We start from the raw sequence: 17,380 nt of genomic DNA on the forward strand, positions 1-17,380 counted from the left end.
GAGCTAAGGATATGAATACACAATTCTCAAAAAAAGATATACTAGCAGCCAAAAAACATATGAAAACATGCTCAGCATTGCTAATGATTAGGGAAATGCCAATCAAAACCACAATGTGATACCACCTTACTTCTGCAAGAATGACCATAATTAAAAAATAAAAAAACAGTAGATGTTGGCATGGATGCAGTGATCAAGGAACACTTTTACACTGCTGGTGGGAATGTAAACTAGTACAGCCACTATGGAAAACAGTGTTGAGATTCCTTAGAGAACTAAAAGTAGAACTACCATTTGATCCAGCAATCCCACTACTGGATATCTACCCAGAGGAAAAGAAGTCATTATTCAAAAAAGACACTTGTACACACATGTTTATAGCAGCACAGTTTACAATTCCAAAATCGTGGAACCAACCCAAATGCCCATCAATCAACGAGTGTATAATTGATATCTATATATAGATATACATATCGATATATATACATATATACATATATATACATATATGTATATATATAGATACCAATATAGATATCCACATATATACACACATAATAGATATATAGATATACATATAAATATGCATATATGTATATCTATAGATATCGATATAGATATCCATATATGTGTGTATATATATATATATATACATATACACATATATGGATATTCCATTGTGTGTGTGTGTGTATATTATATATATGTGTGTGTGTATGTATATATGTGTGTGTGTATATATATACACACACACACACACACGATAGAATACTACTCAGCCATAAAAACGTATGGATTAAACGTATTTTCAGTGACCTGAATGAGATTGAGACTATTATTCTAAGTGAAATAACTCAGGAATGGAAAACCAAGCATCATATGTTCTCACTGATATGTGGGAGCTTAGCTATGAGGATGCAAAGGCATAAAAATGATACAGTGGACTTTGGGAACTTGGGAATGGTGTGGAAGGTGTTGAGGGAGAAAAGGCTACAAATATGGAGTAGTATATACTGCGTGGGGGATGTGGGCACCAAAGTCTCACAAATCACCGCTAAAGAACTCACTCATGTAACCAAATACCACCTATAGCCCAATAACTTATGGAAAAATTAAAAAATTCCATGCAAACTTAAAAAAAAAGAAAAATCCCAAGGACTTTTTACCATTATGTTTTCACAAAAGAAAACATTAAAGGAGGTTTTTCATTCAAAATAAAGAGGGATTCCAGAAGCAGTTTTGGAAATTGGAGAATAAAGAAAAACAGAATGGATGAATGCATGCATAGATCTAAATTTATTTGGACTGTATACAAGAAAAATAACATTACTATATTCTGTGTTCTAAAACACATATAATTAAAATATATGAAAAATTCACATAAATCAGGAGATAAGTAAATTGAATAAAAATGTTTTAAGTTCCCTTAATTGTTCAGAAAATTTACAGAATATTTTTGTTAATAGATTAAGGGGTGCATTATTGATGGTTGATCCCCAATCAGTACATTGAAACACTAACTCCCTGTGTGATAATATTAAGAGGTAGGGCCTTTGGGGAGCCTAATTAAATTAGATGAGATTATGAAGGTGCACTTCCCATGATGAGACTAGTACCCTAAAGAAATGGAGACACCAGAGCTTCCTGTTGTCCCACCGTGTGCAAATACAGCAAGAAGACAGCCATCTGCAAGCCAAGAGGAGAATCCTTACCAGAACTCAACCTTGCTGGCACCCTGACCTCTAGCTTCCCACCCTGTGAGAAGTAAGTGTTTGTTTTTTCAGCTACCCAATCTATGATATCCACTTTAACAGATTTTTAACTGATGAAAAATTAACACGTTCTCTGCTTTTTAAGAAGGAACTTATTTAAGAAGGAAGTAATTCATTCCCTTTTCAAGAGGTAAATTTATGTTTTTGGCAAATTTATACATCATTAGAAACACTTTAAAATATTTAATCAAAGATGTTATTTACTGAAGATCAAAATTATATAAGTTGTTGGGGGAACAGGATATTTACATAGTGCAAAAGGACTAGTGGACAGAATACTTGCCCATTGTAAATAGAAAACACAACTTTATATTGGAGAGGACTGGTGGTCATATTAACCAAGGGATCAAATTGGGATTCACTACTTTTGGGATAGATGGACACAATGTGTACCTCCTGTTGGAATACATGGCATCACCTGTGAAAGATTTTGCCAGAGGTGTTTAACCTGAAGGTAATGAAGTGTTTATACCAAATTTCATTTTACCAAAAATATTGAAGATTGAGAAAAAGTTAAATGACAATGGGATATCACAGAAAAAATTATTTGGTATGTTAAGCAAAACAACTGGCGCCATTTCTTAAAAATGTTGATGTTGTAGATCATAGACTCATATTTCTGAGTGTAATCTTAGACCATGGGAGCCCAATGCTCCCACGTCAACAACTTTAAAAAATTCAAAAATTATGTTTTTGAAGAAATTGGAAAGTTGTTAAAACAGTGGATATTGAAACAATTGGAATTCCAGAAAGGGTGACCTTGTAATTGCCATTTTGTTCCCTGAGGGTTATTCACTGATTCTGGTCATGAACTGATCATGAGGTTTGTCTCACACAAAGAGACTCTATTAAGTAAATAGGACATAAACAAAACTTTTAACATCTCTTGCCTGAGATGGAACAACAGATTGGAAAAATGAGCTGCTTTATGTAGATACAATATTAGTTAATGATATGTCAAGCAGACAAAAAAGTACAGAATATTTTAGCATGTTTCATAAATGCAATAAAATTCTTACTTGAAAACACTATTTTTCTTCCATGTTCTTTGTCATTTCAAGAATGTAATATAAGTATAATCATAACCTTCCCCAGTGGTAGAGGTGGGGCCTTGTGGAAAGTGGGCCATGGGGGAAAGATTCCTTGTGAATGGATTTGTTATGCCTTGGCAGCTTCCATGTGGTGGTGTCTGCAGGTGTGCAGAATGCAAGCATGTGCAAGAATGGTGGAGACTTGGTAGCTTCCACCTAGATTTCAGAGGATGTATTAGAAAGTCTGAATGTAAGATAGCCTCTACTGTGCCTCTTCACAGCCTGTCTGTGGAGGGGTTCCAATCCCACATTTTCATTTCCCTGAGGAGCCAACACACAGAGTTCCCACTAGGGCACTGCCTAGTGAAGCTGTGGGAAGAGGATCACTTCCCTTTAGGCTTGAGAATAATTAAGCACCAGCAACTTGCATCCTGAGCCTGGAAAAGCTGCAGGCACTCAATTCTAACCCTGTGGTGAGAGCAACCATAAGGGCTCCACCCTGTAAAGCCATAGGAACAGAGCTGCCCAAGGCTTTGGTAACTCACCTTTTGCACCAGAGTGCTCTGGATGTGGGACATAGAGTCAAGGATTCTATTAGAGCTTTAAAGTTTAATGTCTGCCCTGCTGAGTTTGGGACCTTTGTGGGACCTATTGCCCCTTTTATTTGGCCAATTTCTCCCTTTTTGAATGGGAATGCTTACCCAATGCCTGTACTACCATTGTATCATGGGAGTAAAGAACTGAAATACCTGGTTTTTTACTTTACAAACTCATAGATGGAAGTAACTTGCCTCGAATCTCAGATGAGACTGGACTTTGGACTTTTGAGTTGATGCTGGAATGAGTTAAAACTTGGGGACTATTGGGAGTAGTCCCCCGCAGTGTGAGTTTGCACTGTGAAAAAGGCATGAGATTTGGGGAGGCCGGGGGTGGAATAATACAGTTTGGATGTTTGTCCCCTCCAAATCTCATGCTGAAATTTGATCACCAGTGTTGGAGGTGAAGCCCAGTGGAAGATGTTTCGGTCATGGGGGTGGATCCCTTGTGAATGCCTTGGTTCAATCCTTGCGATAATCCGTGAGTTTTCACTCTATTAGTCAGCACAAGATCTGATTATAGAAAAGAGCCTTGCCCCTCCTCACAACTCTCTTACTCCTTCACTTGACACGTGACATGCCTGCTTCCCCTTCACCTTTCACCATAAGTGGAGTCTTCTGAGGTCCTGACAGAAGCAGATGTTGATACATGCTTGTGCAGCCTGCAGAACCATAGCCAAATAAACCTATTTCATTTATAAATTACCTAGTTTCAAGCACACCTTTATAGTATAAGCCCAAAATATCTGACACAGGCCTCATTCAATTTAGAAAGTTTATTTTACTAAGGTTAAGGACACCTCTATGACACAGCCTCAGGAGGCCCTCACAACATGTGCCCAAATGTTCAGGATACAGCTTGCTTTTAAATATTTTGGGAGACATAATACATCAATCAATATGTGTAGGATTTACATTGGTTCAATCTTTACATATTTCATCCATGTTATCCATCTCTTTTATTCTATTTACCATGTTTATAATCTTTATTTTATAGTTCTTATTTTCAACATTTTTATCAACTGTGTATCTATTTATATTGTCTATTTTTTTCTGAACTGTTAGTAACATTGTCTTTTTTCTTAGAATGTCTTGTATTTTTTTTTTTTTTTTTGGAATGGAGTCTCATTCTGTTGCTTGGGCTGGAGTGCCATGGCATGATCTCAGCTCACTGCAACCTCCGCCTCCTGGGTTTAAGCGATTCTCCTGCCTCAGCCTCCCGAGTAGCTGGGATTACAGGCACCTGCCACCACACCCGGCTAATTTTCTGCATTTTTAGTAGATACGTGGTTTCAATATGTTGGCCAGCCTAGTCTCCAACTCCTGACCTTGTGATCCGCCCACCTCGGCCTCCCAAAGTGTTGGATTGCAGGCTTGGGCCACTGCGCCCTGCCATCTTTAATTTTTAAATGGATATTGGAGATAATATGTAAGGAATTACAATTTTAGAACACTTTATTATCTGAGGAAGTAACGCTGTATCTTTTAACACTTACCTCTCATTTCCTTAACCCCCACTTCAGCCTTATGTAACTATTAATTTACTTTCTGTCTCTATAGATTTATTTATTCTGGACTTTTATATGAGTTCAATTATACAGTGTGTGGTGTTTTCTGAATGGCTTCTTTGCCTTAGCATAATATTTCAAAGTTTATTTATGTAGTATCCATCAGTACTTCTTTCCTTTTTATGGCTGAATAATTGATTGTATGGTTATAAATTATACCACTTCTTTTTAAATTTATTCATCCCTTCAGGGACATTTGGGTTATTTCTACCTTTTAGATATAATGAATAATAGTACTGTAAACATTTGTGTATAAGTTTCTATGTGGATATATGTTTTAATTTTTCTGGAAGACTTACCTAAGAGAGGAACTACTAGATGATATGGTAAACTCTATATTAATTATTTGATGAAAAGTAAGACTGTCTTCCAAGTCAGCTAGACCATTTTAGATTCTGTAGTGTGTGAACATTCTGCTACCTCCATGTGCCCACCAACACTTGTTAACTGACTTTAAAAAAATAATAGACTATTTTTAGAGTGGTTATAAGTTCACAACAAAATTGGGTGGTAAGTACAGATATTTCCCATATACTCCCTGTCATCACACCTGTAGAGCTTGCCCTGCTATTTATCAACACCTCTAACCAGAATGGTACCTATGTTACAATTGATGAACCTACATTGACACATCATTACTACTTAAAGTCCATAGCTTACATTAGGTTTCACTTTTGGTATTCATTTGGTGGGTTTTGACAAATGCATGACATGTATCTATCATTATAATACCATAGAGCCGTGGTCCTCAACCTTTTTGGCACCAGGGACTGGTTTCGTGGAAGACAGTTTTTCTGTGGACTAGGGTGGGGGATGGTTTCAGGATGAAACTGTTCTACCTATGCTCATCAGGCATTAGTTAGATTCTCATAAGGAACATGCAGCATAGATCCCTCAGATGTGCAGTTCACAAAGGATTCACACTCCTATGAGAATCTAACATCACCACTGATCTGGCAGGAGGTGGAGTCCAGGCAGTAATGCACCCCAGCTGCTCACCTCTTGCTCTGTGGTCTGGTTCCTAAGAGGCCATGGACAAGTACCAGTTTGTGTCCTGTGGGTTGTGGACCCTTGCCATAGAGACTACTTTTTCAGCCCTAAATAGTCTCTGTTCTGTCTATTCATTGCCCCCTTGCCTCTAAACCATGGCAACCACTCAACTTTTTACTGTCTCCATAATTTTGCCTTTTCCAGAGTGTCATATATTTGAAATCATATACTGTGTAGACTTTTCAGATCAGCTTCTCTCAGTAATATGCTTTTAAGGTTACTCTTCTCTTGTCATGGCTTGCTTCCTCATTTCTCTTTAGAAATGAATAATATTTTATTGTGTGGATGTACTAGAGTTTACCATTTTATCTACTGAAGGACATCATGTTACCCTTCAAAATTTGGCAATTATAAATAAAATGGCTGTAAACATACATGTGGATGTTTTTGTGTACACATGGTTTTCGATTCCTTTAGGTAAAAACCAAAAAGCAGAGTAGCTAAATTTTATGTTCAAAGTATGTTTACTTTTAGAAGACCCTGCTAAATTATCTTTTAAATTGGCTGTACCATTTTCCATTTCCACTAGCAGTGAATGGGAGTTCTCGTTGGTTCACATTCCCACAGTATTTTGATGCTGTCGGTGTTTTTGGATTTGGTCATTCTAATAGTTGTGTAGTAGTAGTGGAATCTCAACATTTTAATTTGTAATTTACTAAAGACACATGATGTCAAGCATCTTTTCATATGGTTTTTCTGCTATGCGTATTTTCTCTGATGTGCTGTTTCTTTAGGTCTTTCGTCCATTTTTTTTTTAACCAGGTTGTTTTATTATTGTGTTAAAATTAGAGTTCATTGTGTATTTGTAGAAACAATAGATTTCAAGACAAAAAGTATAAAAAGAGACAAAGAAGGTTATTATGTATTGATAAAGGGATTAATTCAGCAAGAAAATGTAACAGTTATGAATATATATGCACCCAACACTGTAGCACCCAGACATATAAAGCAAACATTATTAGACACCATGAGAGAGAGAGAGAGTCTAATACAATAGTAGCTGAAGACTTCAGCACCCCACTTTCAGCATGAGACAGATCATCCAGACAGAAAATAAAGAAATATCTGAATTAATATGCACTATCAAGTAAATGGGCATGATATATATGTACAGAACATTTTTTTTTATTAGCTACCAAGGACATTTTTTCCCTCAGCACAGGAATCATTTTCAAAGATTGAACATAGGTCACAAAGGAAGTCTTAAAAATTCAAAAAATGGAAATAACATCAAGCATCTTCTCTGACAAGAGTGGAATAAATCTAAAAATATGAGACATTTCAGAAAATATACAAACACATGGAAATTAAACAGTGTACTACTGGGTCAATGAAATTAAGAAGAAAATTGAAAACTTTCTTGAAACAAATGATAATGGAAACACAACATACCAAAACTTATGGAATACAGCAAAAAAGTACTAAGTGGAACTTTATTTTTTTATTTTTTTTCTCCATTTATTTATTTTATTGCATTTTAGGTTTGGGGGTACATGTGAAGAACATGCAAGATTGTTGCATAGGTACACACGTGGCAGTGTGATTTGCTGCCTTCCTCCCCATCACCTACATCTGGCATCTCTCCCCTTGCTATCTCTCCACAACTCCCCACCCACCACCATCCCTCCCCTATTTCCCCCCAACTGACCTCAGTGTGTAGTGCTCCCCTCCCTGTGTCCATGTGTTCTTATTGTTCAACACCCGCCTATGAGTGAGAACATGCGGTGTTTGATCTTCTGCTCTTCTGTCAGTTTGCTGAGAATGATGGTTTCCAGGTTCATCCATGTCCCTACAAAGGACCTAAACTCATCGTTTTTGATGGCTGCATAATATTCCATGGTGTATATGTGCCACATTTTCCCTGTCCAATCTATCATCGATGGGCATTTGGGTTGGTTCCAGGTCTTTGCTATTGTAAACAGTGCTGCAATGAACATTCGTGTGCACGTGTCCTTATAGTAGAACGATTTATAATCCTTTGGATATATACCCAGTAATGGGATTGCTGGGTCAAATGGAATTTCTATTTCTAGGTCCTTGAGGAATCGCCACACTGTCTTCCACAATGGTTGAACTAATTTACACTCCCACCAAGAGTGTAAAAGTGTTCCTATATCTCCACATCCTCTCTAGCATCTGTTCTCTCCAGATTTTTTAATGATTGCCATTCTAACTGGTGTGAGATGGTATCTCAATGTAGTTTTGATTTGCATTTTTCTGATGACCAGTGATGATGAGCATTTTTTCATATGTTTATTAGCCTCATGTATGTCTTCTTTTGTAAAGTGTCTGTTCATATCCTTTGCCCACTTTTGAATGGGCTTGTTTGTTTTTTTCTTGTAAATCTGTTTTAGTTCTTTCTAAATTCTGGACATCAGCCCTTTATCAGATGGGTAAACTGCAAAAATTTTTTCCCATGCTGTTGGTTGCTGGTTCACTCTAATGACTGTTTCTTTTGCTGTGCAGAAGCTGTGGAGTTTGACTAGGTCCCATTTGTCTATTTTGGCTTTGTTGTCAATGCTTTTGCTGTTTTGGTCATGAAGTCCTTGCCTACGCCTATGTCCTGAATGGTTTTGCCTAGATTTTCTTCTAGGATTTTTATGCTGTTAGGTCTTATGTTTAAGTCTTTAATCCATGTGGAGTTAATTTTAGTGTAAGGTGTCAGGAAGGGGTCCAGTTTCTGCTTTCTGCACATGGCTAGCCAGTTTTCCCACCACCATTTATTTAACAGGGAATCATTTCCCCATTGCTTGTTTTTGTCTGGTTTGCCAAAGATCAGATGGTTGTAGATATGTTGTGTTGCCTCCGAGACCTCTGTTCTGTTCCATTGGTCTATATCTCTGTTTTGGTACCAGTACCATGCTGTTTTGATTACTGTAGCCTTGTAGCATAGTTTGAAGCCTGGTAGTGTGATGCCTCCTGCTTTGTTCTTTTTGCTTAGAATTGACTTGGCTATGCGGGCTCTCTTTTAGTTCCATATGAAGTTTAAGGTGGTTTTTTCCAGTTTTGTGAAGAAGGTCATTGGTAGCTTGATGGGGATTGCGTTGAATCTGTAAATTACTTTGGGCAGTATGGCCATTTTCACGATGTAGATTCTTCCTAACCCTGAACATGGAATGTTTCTCCATCTGTTTGTGTCCTCTCTTATTTCGTTGAGCAGTGGATTGTAGTTCTCCTTGAAGAAGTCCTTTACGTTCCTTGTTAGTTGTATTCCTAGGTATTTTATTCTCTTTGTGGCAATTGTGAATGGAAGTTCGTTCTTGATTTGGCTCTCTTTAAGTCTGTTATTGGTGTATAGGAATGCATGTGATTTTTGCACATTGATTTTGTATCCTGAGGCTTTGCTGAAATTGCTTATCAGTTTCAGGAGATTCTGGGCTGAGATGATGGGTCTTCTAGATATACAATCAGGTCGTCTGCAAATAGGGACAATTTGACTTCCTCCTTTCCTATTTGAATACCCTTTATTTCTTTTTCTTGCCTGATTGCTCTGGCTAGAACTTCCAGTACTATAGTGAATAGGAGTGGTGAGAGAGGGCATCCTCGTCTAGTGCCAGATTTCAAGGGGAATGCTTCCAGTTTTTGCCCATTCAGTATGATATTGGCTGTTGGTTTGTCGTAAATAGCTTTTATTATTTTGAGATACATTCCATCAATACCTAGCTTATTGAGGGTTTTTAGCATAAAGGGCTGTTGAATTTTGTCAAAGGCCTTCTGTGCATCAATTGAGATAATCATGTGGTTTTTGTCTTTGGTTCTGTTTATGTGGTGAATTACGTTTATAGACTTGCGTATGTTGAACCAGCCTTGCATCCCCGGGATGAAGCCTACTTGATCATGGTGGATAAGCTTTTTGATGTGCTGTTGTAGTCAGTTTGCCAGTATTTTATTGAAGATTTTTGCATCTATGTTCATCATGGATATTGGCCTGAAGTTTTCTTTTCTTGTTGGGTTTTGGAATCAGGATGATGTTGGTGTCATAAAATGATTTGGGAAGAATTCCCTCTTTTTGTATTGTTGGAATAGTTTCAGAAGGAATGGTATCAGCTCTTCTTTGTATGTCTGGTAGAATTCAGCTGTGAACCCGTCTGGAACTGGGCTTTTTTTGGGTGGTAAGCTCTTAATTGCTGCCTCAACCTCAAACCTTGTTATGGGTCTGTTCAGGGTTTCGGCTTCTTCCTGGTTTAGGCTTGGGAGGAGGCAAGTGTCCAGGAATGTATCCATTTCTTCCAGGTTTGCTAGTTTATGTGCATAGAGTTGTTTTTAATAATCTCTGATGATAGTTTGAATTTCTGTGGACTCTGTGGTGATATCCCTTTTATCATTTTTTATTGCATCAATTTGGTTATTCTTTCTTTTCTTTTTTATTGGCTAGTGGTCTGTCTATTTTGTCGATCTTTTCAAAAAACCAGCTCCTGGAATTATTGATTTTTTGAAGGGTTTTTTGTGTCTCTATCTCCTTCAGTTCTGCTCTGATCTTAGCTATTTCTTGTCTTCTGCTAGGTTTTGAGTTTTTTTGATCTTGCTCCTCTAGCTCTTTCAATTTTGACGATAGGGTGTCATTTTTTGATCTCTCTCCTTGCTTCTCATGTGGGCACTTATTGCTATATATTTTCCTCTAGAGACTGCTTTAAATGTGTCCCAGAGATTCTGGTATGCTGTGTGTTCATTCTCGTTGGTTTTGAAGAACATCTTTATTTCTGCCTTCATTTCATTGTTTATCCAGTCAACATTCAAGAGCAAGTTGTTCAGTTTCCATGAAGCTGTGTGGTTCTGGGTTAGTTTTTGAATTCTGAGTTCTAACTTGATTGCACTGTGGTCTGAGAGACCGTTTGTTATGATTTCCGTTCTTTTGCTTTTGCTGAGGACTGATTTACTCCCAATTATGTGGTCAATTTTAGAGTAGGTGTGATGTGGTGCTGAGAAGAATGTATATTCTGTGGTTTTGGGGTGGAGAGTTCTGTAAATGTCTATTAGGTTTGCTTGGTCCAGGTCTGAGTTCAAGTCCTGTATATCCTTGTTAATTTTCTGTCTGGTTGATCTGTCTAAGATTGACAATGGGGTGTTAAAGTCTCCCACTATTATTGTGTGGGAATCCAAGTCTCTTTGTAAGTCATTAAGAACTTGCCTTATGTATCTGGGTGCTCCTGTATTGGGTGCGTATATATTTAGGATTTAGCTCTTCTTGTTGCATCGATCCTTTTACCATTATGTAATGTCCTTCTTTGTCTCTTTTGATCTTTGTTGCTTTAAATTCTAATTTATCAGAGATGAGAATTGCAACTCCTGCTTTTTTTTTTTTTTTGCTCTCCATTTCCTTGGTAAATCTTCCTCCATCCCTTTATTTTGAGCCTTTGTGTATCCTTGCATGTGAGATGTGTTTCCTGGATACAGCACACTGCTGGGTTTTGGCTTTTTATCCAATTTGTCAGTCTGTGTCTTTTGATTGGGGCATTTAGTCCATTTACATTTAGAGTTAATATTGTTATGTGTGAATTTGATACTGCCATTTTGGTGCTAGCTGGCTGTTTTGCCCATTAGTTGATGCAGATTCTTCATTGTGTTGATTCTCTTTTTACCATTTGGCATGTTTTTGGAGTGGGTGGTACTGGTTGTTCCTTTATATGTGTAGAGCCTCTTTCAGGAGCTCTTGTAAAGCAGGCCTGGTGGTGACAAAATCTCTGAGTACTTGCCTGTTCACAAAGGATTTTATTTTTCATTCACTTATGAAGCTTAGTTTGGCTGGATAGGAGATTCTGGGTTGGAAGTTCTTTTCTTTAAGGATGTTAAATATTGGCCCCCACTCTCTTCTGGCTTGTAGGGTTTCTGCTGAGAGATCTGCTGTGAGTCTGATGGGCTTCCCTTTGTGGGTAACCTGACCTTTCTGTCTGGCTGCCCTTAGCATCTTCTCCTTCATTTCAACCCTGGTGAATCTGACAATTATGTGCCTTGGGGTTGCTCTTCTTGAGGAATATCTTTGTGGTGTTCTCTGTATTTCCTGGACTTGAATATTGGCCTGCCTTGTTAGGTTGGGGAAGTTTTCCTGGATAATATCCTGAAGAGTATTTTCCAGCTTGGATTCATTCTCTTCGTCACATTCAGGTACACCTATCAAACGTAGATTAGGTCTTTTCACATAGTCCCACATTTCTTGGAGACTTTGTTTATTCATTTTTATCCTTTTTTCTCTATTCTTGCCTTCCTGTTTTATTTCATTGAGTTGATCTTCAACCTCTGATATCCTTTCTTCTGCTTGGTCAATTCGGTTGTTGAAACTTGTGCATGCTTCACGAAGTTGTCGTGTTGTGTTTTTCAGCTCCATCAATTCACTTATATTCCTTTCTATTTTGTCCATTCTCGTTAGTATTTTGTCAAATCTTTTTTCAAGGTTCTTAGTTTCTTTGCATTGGGTTAGAACATATTCTTTAAGTTCACAGAAGTTTCTTACTACCCACCTTCTGAAGTCTGATTCTGTCATTTCATCACACTCATTCTCCATCCAACCTTGTTCCCTTGCTGGTGTGGAGTTGTGATCCCTTTTAGGAGGAGAGGTGTTCTGGTTTTGGGTGTTTTCATCCTTTTTACTCTGGTTTCTTCCCATCTTTATGGATTTATCCACCTGTCATCTTTGTAGTTGCTGGCTTTCAGATTGGGTCTCTGAGTGGACGTTCTGTTTGTTGATGATAAGGTTATTTCTGTTTCTTAGTTTTCTTTCCAACAGTCTGGCCCCTCTGCTGTAGATCTGCTGAGGTGCACTCAATCTGGGTTCATAGCCAAGTCGCCTCTGCACTGCGTGGGATGCTATCTCCGAGGTCCACAGGGAGAAAGCAGGCCGGCACCAGCCCCCTCGTTGCCTCCAGGCACGATCTCCTAAGTGCAACTTTATAAGTGCCTATATATATTTAAAAAACAACAACAACAACAAAAAACTTAACCAAACAATGCGTCTTAAGGAAGTAGAAAATCAGAGAGGATTAAAATGAAAATTAGTAAAAGAAAATAAGAAAGATCAAAGCAGGAATAAATTAAATTGAAATGAGGAAAATGAGACAGAAAATCAACAAAACAAAAATTTAGTTATTTGAAAAGATAAACAAAATGGAAAAACCTTTATTTAAAATAATTTAGAAAAAAAGGGACAAGACCCAAATAAATAAAGTCAGAGATGAAAAAGGAGTCATTACAACTGATAACAAAGAAATGTAAAGAATCGTTAGTGGCTACTATAAGCAACTATGTGGCAATAAATTGGAAAATCTAGAAGAAAGGGATAATTTTCTACAAACAGAATGCACCAGGGTTGAACCATGAAGAAATTTAAAACCTGAACAAACCATTAACAAGTAATGAGATTGAAGCTGTAATAAAAAGTTTCCCAGCAAAGAAAAGCTCAGGACCTGATGACTCTACTGCTGGTTTTTTCCATATATTTAAAGAAGAACTAATACCAATCCTACTGAAACTATTCTGAAAAATAGAGGTGGAAGGAATACTTCTAAACTAATTCTATGATGTCATTGTTACTCTGTTTCCAAAACCAAAGACGCATTAAAAAAGAGAGAGAGGGAGAGAAAGAGAAAGAGAGAGAGAGAGAGAGAGAGGAGAGAGAAAACTATAGGCTTATATTCCTGGTGAACATAAAGACCATATACAACAGACCTACAGCCAGTATCATGCTGAAAGGGGAAACTGAAAGTCTTTTCTCTAAGATCTGGAACACAACAAGAATGCCCACATTCACTACTGTTATTCAACATATTGCTAGAAGTCTTCACTAGAGCAATTGGACAAGAGAAAGAAATAAAGGGCATCTAAAATGGGAAAGAAGTCAAATTTATCCTTGTTTTCATATGATATGATGTTATATGTGGAAAAACCTAAAGACTCCACCAAAAAACTATTAGAACTGATAAACTAAATTCAGTTTAGTTGCAGTTTAAAAAATCAACATACAAAAATTACTAACGTTGGTTCCCGCGAGTGGCCTCGCGCCCAGACTGTGCGGGGGGCTGTTCGGGTGGAGGCGGGGGAGCAGCAGGGACACCAAAATAGGAGCTGCTTGTGGGCTGGAGCCGCACTAGCTGGCGGCCTGGGCACGCCTCTTCCAAAGATGGTCAGAGGGGCCAGAGGCGCCCCAGCTCCGGCTCGCTGCTAGCCCGCTGGCCAGCACAGCGTCCCAAGCCCCGGCAGGAGGTGTGGGAAATGCTACTGCCTGTGTCTTACATGATGTTATCTACGTCATTGGTGGCCACTGTGGCTACAGAGGAAGCTGTACCTATGACAAGGTTCAGAGCTACAATTCCGATATCAACGAATGGAGCCTCATCACCTCCAGTCCACATCCAGAATATGGATTGTGCTCAGTTCCGTTTGAAAATAAGCTCTATCTAGTCGGTGGACACACTGCAATCACAGAATGTTATGATCCTGAACAAAATGAATGGAGAGAGATAGCTCCCATGATGGAAAGGAGGATGGAGTGTGGTGCTGTCATCATGAATGGATGTATTTATGTCACTGGAGGATACTCCTACTCAAAGGGAACATATCTTCAGAGCATTGACAAGTATGATCCAGATCTTAATAAGTGGGAAATAGTGGGTAATCTTCCCAGTGCCATGCAGTCTCATGGGTGCGTTTGTGTGTATAATGTCTGATTGAATCTGTAGAAATGACCAAGCAATCACTGTTTTGGAGTATAGTTAAAAAAGAATGCAGGGTTTGAAGTTCCTTACCTGATATCGTGTCTGGCACATGATAAGGGATCAGTAAATTGTAATTCCTAACCCTACTCTACTCCCAGATGCAATGATTCATGGTTAAGATCTTAAGTATATACACAGTTGAATTAATGGGATTTTTACCTATAATCTCTGCTGTTCAAAGGTAATATGGAATATTTGACACTTGGTAAAAGGTGAACTACCTTTGCAGTGAATCCTTTCCTCTTGGTAGCATCAACACTGGGGATAGATCAGAATCATTCTGTGGAATGAAATGTCTCTCAAGAGCCTATAATATAGTAGATAGCATTATTAAGATGCCTGGCTGGGTATGGTGGCTTATTCCTGTAATCCCAGCACTTTGGGAGGCTGAGGCAGGAGGATCGCTTGAGCCCAGGAGTTGGAGATCAGGCTGGTGAGACCCTGTCTCAAAAAAAAAAAAAAAAAAAAAAAAAAAAAAAAAAAAAAATCCAATAGCTAACAGGGATTTGAAATTTAAAGAGGGAATCTTCTCTACCTCTACAAAATCAACACCTAACACTTTTTTCACCTTTAGAATTATTTAGAATGTGGATTTACTTTGTCTAGTTTTTTCCTTTATAGTATAATTTATTGTTATTATTGTCTATTTACTGACTACCAGAGATATACAAAATACTGTGCAAAAGATTGTTACTGTTCAGAGAGTTTACAAATGAAATTTAAAAGAACGGCAAGTCTGAAAAATCGATGAGAAGATAGTGAAATATTTGTTTATGCTAAGAGCTGTTTTTAATTTTCAGCTTTGATGTAAATTGCTAGTTTAGGTGTCTTTAGTTCAAGCATGTTAGGAAATCCTCTTTATTCTTAAATATAGATACACATCTGCACATATGATTGAATTTTAGTGCCAGAAAGCATGTAGAGCAGTTGTGATTAGTAGAAAATACATTGATAAGAAGATATTTGCATTTATTTCCCAGCGCTGCCACTAACTAGGTTATGTGACTTGAGTTTAAATCATTTAATGTCTCCTTGATGAGAACTTCCTGAGCCATGCACACTGGCACTGCAGATCACAGATATGCCTAGATACGGATCCCCTCACCCCTTGCTACACTCAGAGGTGTCCTGAGTGGCTGGAGCCGCTGGCCAGAACCACCTTTGTTCATTTTCTTCAGTGTGCCTACAGGATCACTTTCCATGTGTGCCATAACTTGGGAATAGTTGGGATGTGTTGCTTAACTCCTTTAAACCATTAGTTATCTGTGAGACCATCTATTCCACACTCTTCATTTTTTAAAAAGAGACAATAATTATTTTTAACTTTACTGAAGTTTAAAACTACCTAGCATTTTTGATTTAAAAAAAATTTAGAAGGAAATTTTTAGTGCATTTATTTCAGATGGTATTTTAAATAGATACAACCCTTTGGAAACACAGTATGGTACTACATAGCAAGGGCCGTACAAATGACCATATCCTTTGCCCTATAAATTCTGCTTCTATACTTTTAACCTTAAAAATAATTCAGAAAAAAAGATAAATGCATGAAGATGTTTATGTCTGCATTCTTTATAATAACAAAAATTGGGAAAAACTTCTCCATGTCAAAGAAGAAAGTAGGATAATAAAAATAGTGAAATATTATACTGCCATTAAAATAATTATTTGGAAGACTGTGGACATGTTTGTGATATGGTAAGTAAAATGATCACAGTAGAAAATAGTATGCATACTATGGTTGTGACTTTGTAAAATCTTTATGCATGTGGAAGGTAATATGCAAAACAAATTCATTGTGTTAGTATAGCAGGATATGGAATGACTTTATTTATTTAAATCTTTTCTTTAATATTACTTTGCATTTTCAATAAAAATAAACCACTATACTTAGTAAGACTAAAAACAAAACAAAACAAAACAAAAAAAACAAAAATTACTAACATTTCTATATGCGAATAGTGAGTAATCTGAAAAAAAATCAAGTAAGTAATCTGATTTACAATAGTTGTAAATAAAATTAAATACCTAGGAATTAGCCAAAGAAGGGAAGGATTTCTACAATGAAAAGTATAAAACATTGATAAAAGAAATGGAAGAGGACACAATTAAATGGAAAGATGTTTCATTTTCATGAATTAAAAGAATCAGTATTGTTAAAATGTCCATCCTACCCAAAGCAATCTACATATTCAATACAATTTCTATCAAAAATACTAATGACATTCTTTATAAAAATAGAAAAAATGTTATAAAATTTATATGGGACTACAAAAAACTCACAATAGCTAAAGCTACACTAAGCAAAAAACCCCAAAACTTGAGGAATCACTTTACCTGAATTCAAATTATACTACAGAGTTATAGTAACCAAAACATGGTAGCAGAATAAAAATTGTCACATGGAACTTTGGAGCAGATTAGAGAACCCAGAAATAAATCTATGATGAACTTTTATTTGTTGACAGTGATGCCAAGAACATGTGCTAGTGAAAGGACAGTCTCTTCAGTAAATGGTGCTTGGAAAACTGGATATCTATATTTAGGAGGAAGAAAACTGGACACTTATTTTTTGCCATATAAAAAATCAGGCTGAATGTTGTTTCTTAGGCCTATAATCCCAGTACTTAGGTAGCCAGAGGCTGGAGGATAGTTTGA

At 37.2% G+C, this 17,380-nt stretch overlaps 1 long non-coding RNA gene across 1 annotated transcript; it reads left to right on the forward strand.

Annotated features, from left to right (window-relative positions):
• Positions 1-742: 742 nt before the first annotated feature.
• Positions 743-12,577, forward strand: LOC116531126. The gene is made up of 3 exons (XR_004260282.1): positions 743-3,812; positions 4,039-4,040; positions 12,564-12,577. It is a non-coding gene; the product is annotated as an uncharacterized LOC116531126 (long non-coding RNA).
• The last annotated feature ends 4,803 nt before the right edge of the window (positions 12,578-17,380 follow it).

The sequence above is a fragment of the Sapajus apella genome, unplaced genomic scaffold (genome assembly GCF_009761245.1).
Source record: "Sapajus apella isolate SASKATOON/1434 unplaced genomic scaffold, GSC_monkey_1.0 scaffold69, whole genome shotgun sequence".
In the NCBI taxonomy this organism is placed as follows: Eukaryota; Metazoa; Chordata; class Mammalia; order Primates; family Cebidae; genus Sapajus; species Sapajus apella.